The sequence below is a fragment of the Suricata suricatta genome, chromosome X (genome assembly GCF_006229205.1).
Source record: "Suricata suricatta isolate VVHF042 chromosome X, meerkat_22Aug2017_6uvM2_HiC, whole genome shotgun sequence".
Classification (NCBI taxonomy): Eukaryota; Metazoa; Chordata; class Mammalia; order Carnivora; family Herpestidae; genus Suricata; species Suricata suricatta.
Window position 1 is genome coordinate 62919276 of NC_043717.1, and position 12115 is coordinate 62931390.

A 12115-nucleotide genomic window follows, 5' to 3' on the forward strand; every position below is an offset into this window, starting at 1 on the left:
TATACATACACACACACACACACACACACACACACACACACACACACACACACATATATACACACACACATACATACATACATAAAATGGAATACTACATGGCAATGAGAAAGAACGAAATCTGGCCATTTGTAATAAAATGGATGGACCTAGAGGGAATCATGCTAAGCGAAATAAGTGAAGCAGAGAAGGACATATACCATATGTTTGCACTCATAGGTCTAACAGAAGAAACCTAATAGGAGACCATGGGAATGGGAAAGGTGGGGGAAAGAGTTGTGGAGAGGGAGTGAGGCAAATCATGAGAGACTTGAATGCTGAGCACAAACTGAGGGCTGAAGGGGGAGGGGAGAAGAGGAAGGGGGATAATGGTCATAGAGAGGGGCACTTATGGGGAAGAGCACTGGCTGTTATGTGGAAACCAACTTGGTAATAAACTATACGAATAAAAGAAAAACATTTCCCTCCAAATACACTGTGAACAGAATGAAATCATAAGCCACAGATTTAAAGACAATTTTTTCAAAAGATGTATCTTATTAAAGAATATTAAACGAAATATTCAAATAATTCTTAAAACTCAAATAATTTTAAACACGGATAGCCCAGTTAAAAATAGGGAATAGACTGGGGTACCTGTGTGGCTCAGTCAGTTAAGCATGCAACTCTTGATATCAGCTCAGGCCATGATCTCACAGTTTGTGAGTTTGAGCCCCGCATTAGGCTTTCTGCTGACAGCCTGGAGCCTGCTTAGGATTCTCTTTCACTCTCTTTCTGCCCCTCCCATTCTCGCATGGTCTCTCTGTCTCTCTGTCTCTCTCTTTCTCTCAAAAATAAATAAATAAACTTTAAAAGATGTTTTAAAGATTTAAATTATTTTGAATAAATACCCAGAAATAGGGTTACTGGATCATATAGTAGCTCTATTTTTAATTTTTTGAGGAACCACTATATTGTTTTCCATTTTGCATTTTCATCAACAATGTGCAAGGGTTCTAATTTATTCACATTTTCACTAACATTTGTGTCTTGTTCTTTTTTTTTTTAATGTTTATTTTTGAGACAGACAGAGAGACAGAGCGTGAACAGGGGAGGGCCAGAGAGAGAGGGAGACCCAGAATCTGAAGCAGGTTCCAGGCTCTGAGCTGTCAGCACAGAGACCAATGCAAGCCTCCAACTCAGGAACCATAAGATCATGACCTGAGCTCAAGTCAAACCCTCAACCGACTGAGCCACCCAGGTGCCTCTGTCTTGTTCTTTTGATACTAGCCATTCTGACAGGTGTGAGTTGATATCGCATTATGGTTTTGATTTGCATTTCTCTAATAATTTGTGACGTGTGGCATTTTTTCATATACCTGCTGGTCATTTGTATGTTTTCTTTGGAAAAATATCTATTCAAGTCCTTTTCACATATTAATCAGGTTATTAATTTCATTTTGCTTTTATTATGGAGTTATGGGAGATTATTAAATGTTTTTGGTGATTAGCCTCTCATCAGAATATGCCTTACATATATTTTCTCCTATATGAAAGAAATGTTAGCACTCTCCTATTCACTGCAGCATTATCATAATACTCACGATGTATAAAAGAGAAAATTTGCAATATATGACAACATTAATGAAACTTGAGGACATTATGCTAAATGAAAGAAATCCATTACACTAAAGTTAAATATTGCAAGATTCCACTTTTTAAGGTATCTAAAAAATAGAATAGAATTAAAGATATGAATTAAAGATAATTAAATGTCTTCTAGAATTAAAGAGTGGAATAATGGTCTCTGCAGGCTGGGAGGGGATGGGTTGTTATTTATCAATAGGCAAAAAGTTTCATTCAAGCAAGAGGAATAAGTTCTAGATATCTGCTGTATAATCTTGTACCTATAGTCAATAATAATATGCTATACAGTTAGAAGTTTCTTAAGACAGATCTCATGTTAAGCATACTTATTATGGTAAAATAAAACTTTAAAAAAGAAAAAATGGAGAAAAGTTCTGAACAGACACCCCACGAAAGATTATATGCAGATAGAAAATAGAAAGTATTAGTGCCAAGTGAATTAAGTCAGTCAGAGAAATAATAATATCATATGATTTAATTCATATATGGAATTCAAGAAACAAAACAAATGAGCAAAGGAACAAAAAAAGAGAGAGGCAAGCCAATAAATATACACTTCTTCACTATAGAGAACAAACTGATGGTTACCACAGGGAAGGTGGGGGGATGGGTTAAATAGGTGATGGGGATTAAGAAGTGCACTTGTTGTGACAAGTACCTGGCATTGTATGGAAGTGTTGAATCACTATATTGTACAACTGAAACTAATATTACACTGTATATTAACTAGCTGGAATTTGAATAAAAACTTAAAAACACTAAAAATGTTTTTTAAAAAAGCGATCAACATAAAATGTCATTAGGGAATTGAAAAATAACAGTGAGATACCAATATACATTTATTAGAATGGCAAAAATTTTTAACATGGACAATATCAAATGCTGACAAGGATTTGTAGTAACAGGAACTCTCAACCATTGCTCATGGGAATGAAAAATGTTAAATCCACTTTGGAAAACAGTGTTTTTACAAACTGAAACATATTCTTAGTGTAAAATCCAGCAATTGTGCTCCTTAGTATATACCCAAATGAAATGAAATGTGTTTCCACACTAAAACACAAACGCTGGTCTTTATAGCAGCTTTATTCTTAATTGACAAAACTTGGAATAACTAAGATGGTTTTCAGTAGGTATGCTGATAAATAAACTGGTACATCTGGACAATGTAATATTATTGTCAAAGCATAAAAGAAATTCAGGACATGAAGAGACATGGGAAAATCTTAACTGTATATTACCAATAAAGGAGGACTATCTGTAAAGGCTACACACTGTATGATTTTGTTTATATTACATTCTGGACAGGCAAAACATATGGAAACATTAAAAAGATGAGTAGTTGTTAGGGTATAGGGAAAAGGGAGGGATAAATAGGTAAATCACAGAGAATTTTTAGGACTATGAAACTCATGTTTATGATATTGTAATAGTAGCTACATCATATTATACATTTGCTAAACCCATAATTACAGTATCAAGGGTGAACTCTAATATAAACTATGGATTTTGGTGGATACTGAAGTGTCAATGTTGGCTCACCAATTGTTACAAATGTACCACACTGCTGCAGGATATTGATGGTGGGAAGCTATGTTCTGGGTAGGCTAAAGTTTATAGAGGTACTCTGCATTTTCAACTCATTTTTTCAGTGAGTCTATAACTTCTCTAAAAATAGCTTATTAATTTTTCAGAAAGCTACATAAAGGTAACTAGCTACTATCTTGTGACATGATACATTCCCAAGGCAATAAGAAAGTTTCAATAAACTGTAAGAAATAATGTTTTGTCAAGTATTTAAGTGTCAGAGGAACAATGAAGACCGGTCTTCAAAAAGTCCCTTATTTCGGTCATAATGGTATAATAGTATATAGGTAGCCACTAAATTCAAGTTATATTGCTTCATAATTTCCTTAAATACACACAACATTTGTTTGCTAAAAGCCTACTTTTGAATATAATTCATTGTTGGGTTTCATGACATAAGTTGATAAAATAAAACTATTTAATTGAACATCTTCATACAAGTGTTTCCGTTAATATGAATTCACCCACAACTAGTCCTTACAAGGAGAAGTGTGTGTATGTTTTCTTTACAGAAAGAAAAAATAGTAACTCTTTTTCCTTTGTACCTTCAATGAAAAGAGTATATGGTCCTTTAGAATAAGAGAAGTTGTGGCTATGTTTTTAGTTTGTCTTCCTTCCTCTATCAGTCCTAAAAAATGGAACTTATAGTTTATTTAAATTAGTATTTCAGTTTATTTTGCAAATAATCCCCCATTTTCTAGACCTAAGGTCTCCTAGTATAAAGGTATGACATAATGTTAAAAGAAATATATGTAGTAGGGGCACCTGGGTGGCTCAGTTGGTTAAGCATCCAACTTAGGCTCAGGTAATGTTCTCACGGTTCGTGAGTTCAAGCCCCCCATTGGGCTTTGTGCTGACAACTCATAGCCTGTAGCCTGCTTCGGATTCTGTGTTTCCCTCTCTTTCTGTGCCTCCCATGCTCACAATCTCTCTCTGTCTCTCACAAATAAATAAACATTAAATTTTTTAAAAAAGAAATATATGTAGTACACTGCATATTTTCAATTTCAGAGTTGTATACCAATTGCTCCTAACAATCAAAAGGATGAATTAAAATACTAAGGTAAAAATAGTTAGATGTTAAAATACTCAGAGTTGAAAATCTTTCTTCAAGATGAATATATATTCAGATGTTTAACGATCTTTGGTCTTTGTATTGTATTAGGCACAAAATTTTCTTTTAGGTCAAAAGAAAGTAGTTAGACTCCTTGCTTCCTAACAGTACTGTAGCAAGAACTGGAAATTATAGCTTCTATAAAAATATAGCTAGAGAGAAGAAGATGGTGGTAAAGGAAAAGATAGGCCCGTCTCCCCCGCCCCCCCCAGACACACCTAGATAACTATCAAATCTTCCTAAACACTCCAGAAACTGACCTGAGGACTGACAGAACAAATTCCACAACTAAAGGGAGAAAAGAGGCCACATCAAAGAAGGTAGGAAGTGTAGAGAAAAGGTTTAGGGGAGAAAGGAATCATGAATCAGAGCTGCTGCAGAGAAGAGTGAGCCATGATTGCAGAGAAGGGCAAGAGAGTGAGAGGACCACACAGGGAAATGCACATGGGCACATGGAGAATTTTTTTTCAAAGCCATTGGCTTGTAAAAAGAAAGGGGCCAAATTTCATGAGTTCTTGCAACCAGTAAGAATTAAAGCCTAGACATGCTTTTAATGTTTATTTATTTATTTTTGAGAGAGAGATAAAGAGAGAGCATGAGCAGGGGAAGGACAGAGAGAGAGAGGGAGACAGGCTCCAGGCTCAGGGTTATCAGCACATAACCTGATGCCAGGCTCAACCTCAAGAGCTGTGAGATCATGACCTGAGCCAAAGTCAAATGCTTAACCATCTGAGCCACTCAGGTGCCCCAAGGCCTAGAGTGTTAAAGGTCGGCTGGCTTGGCTAGTATAGAGCATGGTGAACACTATGATGATCCTGAAAAGAAGGCATAAAAACAACCCAGGGGCAGACTGTCTGGAAACAACAATCTGAAGAACATCTGGGACACAGAGGGGAGATTATTTGCCCTTCGTAGAGCACATCCTTGAGAGACATATTTCTTGGAGATGATTCTCCATAACAAAGGAGCTAGGTGGCATGATTTCCCTCAACTGCCCTTGAGCATAGACACAAGGCCACCAGCATGAAGCAGTGCACAGCCCACACTGGCTGTCTAACTTGCTTACAAAAAATGCTACCACACCGTGCTCTGGTTGGAATGCCCTTATCAGTAAAGCTTGCTTCAGTCCCACCACAGTGGGCCTCGACCCCACAAGACCAGCAGAAACTCCTGCCCACACAAGTCAGTGTTAGTTCTCATATCACAAGTGGACCATAGCACACTTAATTAAAATTCACCACATTGACCAGGGACCAAACACTGCCCACATAGGCAAGGAGAGCCTCTGCAAGACTAACCTGAAGCACCATACAGGAAAAACACAAAAGCAGAGAGCATGCAGCACACCACCAGAAACACTCCTTATAGTACCAAGCCCTGGCCAGTCTACAACCTTTTCATTACTTTCAGAACCTAGAAACATAACTGGCTTTTCTAACATAGAGATGGCAGAGACTTAGACAAAATGCCAAGATGGAGAAATTTATCACAAATGAAAGAATGAGACAAGGCCATGGCCAAAGATCTAAGTAAAACGGATAAAAATAACATACATCATGGGGAATTTAAAGCAATTTTCTCAAGGATACACACCGGGCTTGAGAGAAGAATAGAACACACCAGTAAGACACTTACTTCAGAGAAAATAATTTAAAAAAGAATCTATCAAAGATAAAGAATGCAATAAATGAGATTGTAAACAGGCTTGCTGCTATGAACAGCAAAGTGGAAGAAGCAGAGGAATGGATTAGTGACCTAGAAATACAATAAATTAAAATAATGAAGTAAGCAAAAGAGAAAACAGAATTCTAGAACACAAGAATAGACTTAGGAATCTCAGTGAATCCATGAAATGTAATAACATTTGTATTATAAGAGTCACAGAAGAAGAAGAGAGAAAAGGGGAAAGAAAATTTGTTTCGAGAAATAATAGCAGAGGGGTGCCTGGGTGGCTCAGTCAGTTAAGCGTCCAGCTTCAGCTCAGGTCATGATCTCATGATTCGTGGGTTCAAGCCCTGCGTCAGGCTCTGTGCTGACAGGTAGCTCAGAGCCTGGAGCCTGCTTAGGATTCTGTGTATCTTTCTCTCTCTGACCCTCCCCTGCTCATGCTGTCTCTCCCTCTCTCTCAAAAATAAATAAAACATTAAAAAATTAAAAAAAATAATAGCAGAAAACTTCCCTAATCTGGGGAAGGAAACTGACATCCAACTCCAGTAGACACAGAGAGCTTCCCTCAAAATCCATAAAAATAGGCAAGCCCAAAGATATATTGTAATTAAATTTGCAAAATGTAGTGATTTTAAAAATCTTGGAATCATCAAGGCAAAAGAGGTTCTTAAAATACAAGGGAAAACTCATAAGGCAAGCTGTATATTTCTCAACAGAAACTTGTCAAGCCAGAAGGGAATGGGACCATATATTCAAAGTGATGAATGGGAAATATATGTAGCCAAGAACACTTTATACAGCAAGGCTATGATTCAGAATAGAAGTTGAGATAGTTTTCCAGAAAAAACAAAAGGCGTCCATGACCACTAAACCAGTCCTGAAAAAAAATATTAAGGGGGACTCTTGAAGTGTAAAGAAGGGACCAAAAGTGACAAAGACAAGAAAGGATCAGAGAAAATCTCTAGAAACAAAGACAAAAGATATAATAAAATAGCAATAAACACATATCTATTAGTGACTACTTCAACAAAATGTAAATCCTCCTATCATCAAAATACATAGGGTGTCAGAATGGGTTCTAAGACAAGACCCATCTATATGGTGCCTGTTAGAGACTCACTTTAAAACTAAAGACACAAACGGGCTGAAAATTAAGGAATGGAGAAATATTTATCATGCAAATGGAGTAGCAATACATTTATTGGATTAACTAGACTTTAAAACAAAGACTGTTACAAAAGGCAAAAGACATTCATTGTATAATCATAAAGAAGACAATAAAACAAGAAGATTTAACAATTGTAAATATTTATGCAACCAACATGGGAGCAACCAAATATGTAAACCAATTAATAACAAACATAAAGGAACTAATTGATAAAAATTCAATAATACTAGGGTACTTTATCACTGTACTTACATCAGTGGACAGATTATCTAAACATAAAGTCAACAAGAAAACAATGGCTTGGAATGACACCCTGGACCAGATGGACTTAACAGACATATTCAGAACACTGCATCCTAACATAGCAGAATATTCATTCTTTTGAAGTACACATGGGACACTCTACATAATAGATCACATATTAGGTCAGAAATCAAGCTTCAGTAAATACAAAAAGATTGAAGTCATATTATGCATCATTTCTTAATACAACTCTATGAAACTAGAAGTCAACCACAATCAGAAATCTGGAAAGACTACAAACACATGGAGGTTAAACAACATGCTAGTAAATAATGAATGAGTCAACCAAGAAATCAAAGAAGAAATTAAAAATACATGGAAACAAATGAAAATCAAAACACAATGGTCCAAAACTTTGGGATGCTGCACAAAAGGTCCTAAGAAGGAAATATATAGCAATGCAGATATCCCTCAGGAAACAAGAAAGAAAAAACCCTTAAATATGCAACCTATCTTTACACTTAAAATAGCTAGAAAAATTAAAAAAAATGAAGCCTAAAGACAGAAGATGGAAGGGAATAGTAAAGATTAGAGCAGAAACAAAAGATATAGAAACTAAAACAAGCAAACATCAGCAACAACAAATAAAATAGAACGGATCAATAAAACCAGGAGCTGGTTGTTTGAAATAATTAATAAAATTGAGAAACTTCTTACCAGACTTATCAAAGAGGAAAGAGAAAGGACTCGAATAAAGAAAACCACAAATGAGAGAGGAGAAGTAACAACAAACACCACATAAATACAAACAATTATCAAGGAGTATTATGAAAAAACTTTGCCAACAGATTGGACAACCTGGAAGAAATTGATAAATTCCTAGAAACATAATCCCTACCAAAACTGAAACAGGAAGAAAGCAAACCGGAAAATACTGATAACCAACAAATAAATTAAATCAATAAAAAAAAAAAAAAACTCCCAACAAACAAAACTCCATATGGCTTGGAAGTTACTTATACCAAACATTAAAAAAAAAAAAAGTTAGTACCCATTCTTAGACTATTTCAAAAAATAGATAAGAAAGGGAAGCTTCCAAACTCCTTCTATAAGGCCAGTATTACTGCAAGGGTAATTTACTATTGTCAAATCAATAAGCGTTATACACTTGATTTACAAAAGAAAGGATAGGAACCACATGATCATTTATATACATGCCGAGAAAACATTTGACAAGGTACATCAATTCATGATAAAAACCCTCAGTAAAGTAGGGTTAGAGGGAATACACCTCAATATAATAAAGTCCTTATATGAAAAATTCACAGCTAATATCTTCCTTAATGATGGAAAATTGAGAGAATTTCCTCTATGGTCAAGAACAAAACAGTGATATCCACTCTCCTCACTGTTACTTACCATATAACTAGAAGTTTGAGTCACAGCAGTCAGACAACAAAAACAAATAAAAAACATCCAAATAAAGCAGGAAGAAGTGAAATTTATACTATTTGCAGATAGTATGATACTCTGTTTAGAAAACCTGAAAGACATCACCAAAAAACTTCTGAGACTGATAAACAATTTCAGTAAAGTCACAGGACACAAACTCAACATACAGAAATCTATATTGCATTTCTATACACCAATAATGATTCAACAGAAAAAAAATTCAAGAAATCAAACCCCTTTACAATTGCACCAAAAACAATTAGATACCTAGGAATAAACCTATGTAAAAAGATGAAAGAACTGTACTCTGATAATTAAATAGAAATAATCTTTCATTCCAGAAGATTCTTTGTTTTGGTTTTTTTTCTTTTTGGTTTTTACATTTCAAGTTATTTTTCCAAATGTAATAATTATAAGGTATTTACAACTAGAATGAATAATAATTTAAAAAATGCAAAGAAACATATTTAAGACTGTAATCCTTATGTCTTACCTCAAAAATCAACCCTAACACAACCAATAAAATGAGGTAGATGGAATAGATGAGAGAAAGGAGAATGGGAAATAGGTAGGACAGGGTGAAAATTAAGGGTCCTATACAAAATATAAGGGAATTTTTTCAAAAAAGCATCTCTGAATGTAATAAGTAGACATCACAAAGTTATTTTAAACTTTTTGTTTATATTTCCTCGTAGCAATAATTTATAATACTTTCTCTGTAACCTTTCAAAGAACTCACTGTTTGGAGAAGTCTAGTAGAAATGCCATTTTTAGGGCTTGAGTTCTATTCCCCAGGTCTAGTAAACTATACTAATATAATAAATTCTGAACATATATTGTTTTCAGTATGACCACATCTTTTCTCACTCAGCTGTTATTCTAGGAGGTAGAAATGACTTATTTTCTGAGAAATACAGATCTCAGGGAAATAATTTTGTATTATATCTATCAACATAAATTTCCCTTAAATCTTTCATAAATGTGTAAAATATCCTCCATTTGAAAGTTTATTAAGGTTTGTATTATTTTAAAATGGGTGGTTTTATATCCACTATTAGCTGCTATTACAATACCCTCTGTTTCCTATATGGATCTTGTCAGAAGTTAAAATTAATTTGTTTCCTTTACTTTTTATTTCTCTATGTTAGTCTCTTCTTAGAATGTGATAAATATTATGTATAGCAGAGACCATGTCTGTCTTGTTCAACAATCTATCAAAGTGCCAAGCAAAGTGTCTGACATATAAGGGATTCTCAATAAATGCATTTGATATAAGTAAAAGAATGAACCACACATAGACTTCAAGATGTATCTTCATACCATCATATACCAAATGTCATGAAAATGGAATGAATAACTTCTTGAAAAGTTATGTGAAGAAAAATGAAAGTCATGTTGGGGAAAGAGAAGAGTTGAAGCTAACACAAAATGTCTGGCAGTCAAATTGAAAGATAGAGAGATCACTTATGTTGATGAATAACATATCTAAACATTCTAAAGGTCATTTCAAGATTATTGAAACTACAAGTAGGTAAATAAGTTATCCAAGAGAATTGTCCCTTAATTATTATTTTTGTTTTTTAGTTTTATTAGTGAATGAGTTTCATTGTTTCAACAATACAAACATAATAAAGCCACTACAGAGGTCAAAGTAGAAAAGCAGTAAAATCAATTATATCTATTAAAACAAATACATAGGGATTCAAAAAATATAAAACATGACATTATATACATAAATATGGTGAGGGAGTAAAAATTTCTGCTTTTAGAATATCTTCAACATAAGTGATTATCAACTCAATATAGATTGCTATATGGATAAGATGTTATATATGAACCTAATGGTAACCACAAGTCAAAAATGTATAATAGATACACAAAAAATGTGCACAAAGGAATCTACACATATCACTAAAGAAAGTCATCAAATCTCAAGGGAAGAGACCAAAAGAAGAAAGGAACAGAGAACTACAGAAACAACCATAAAATAGGTAAAAAAAAAAAAATGGCAATCAGTACAAGTGATTTAGGATTTTCTTCAAATAAAATGAACTAAATGATGCAATCAAAATAAATTAAATAAGTTAGACCCATCTATAAGCTGCCTAAAAGAGACTCACTTCAGATCTAATGACACATACATATTGAAAGTGATGAGATGGAAAACATTTACCATGCAAAATGGAAGCAAAAGGAAACCTGGAGGAGCAGTACTTATATCAGACAAAACTGACTTTAAAATACACTATAACAAGAGAATAAAAAAAAACTATCACTACATCATGATAAAGGGAAATATATAATAAGAGATTATACAAATTGTAAAATATTTATGCACCCAACATGAAGCACCTAAATAAATATAGACACTATTAACAGACGTAAAGGAAGTAATATACAGTAATAATAGTAAGGGCGTTTAATAAAACACTTACATTAATGGATAGATCAGACAGAAAATCAACAAGAAAACAATGCCTTTGAATAACACATTAGAACAGTTGGACCTAAGAGATATATTAAGAATGTTTCATCTGAAAAGAAAAAACATAGTACACACAAATTTCAAGTACATATGGAACATTCTATAAAATAGATCACATGATAGACCTCAAAACAAGCCTCAATAAATTAAAAATATTGAAATCATATAATGTATCTTTCCCAACCACAACAGTATGAAATTAGGCATCAATCACCAGAAAACATCTGGAAAGGACACAAATACATGGACGCTAAATAACATGCTACTATACAATTAATTTAAAAAACACAGGGCGCCTGGGAAGCTCAGTTGGTTAACCGTCTGACTTCTGGCTTCAGCTCAGGTCATGATCTCACAGTTCGTGGGATCCAGCCCTGCATTGGGCTCTGTGCTGACAGCTAGCGCAGAGCCTGGGAACTGCTTTAATTTCTGTCTCCCTGTCTCTCTGACCCTCCCCTGCTCGTGCTGTCTGTCTCTCTCTCTCTCTCAAAAATAAATAAATAAATAAAGCATTTAAAAAATTAAAAACAACTAAAAATACATGGAATCAAATGGACATTAAAATACAATGGTTCAATATATTTGGGGTACAGCAAAAGCTGTTTTAAGAGGGAAGATTAGAGCCATACAGACTTACATTAATAAAGAAGAAAAATCTCAAATAAACAGGCAATATACACTTAAAGAAGTTATTTAAAAAAGCCTAAGCCAATTAGAAGGAAGAAAATGATACAGATCAGAGGAGAAATAAATAAAATAGAAACTAAAAAAT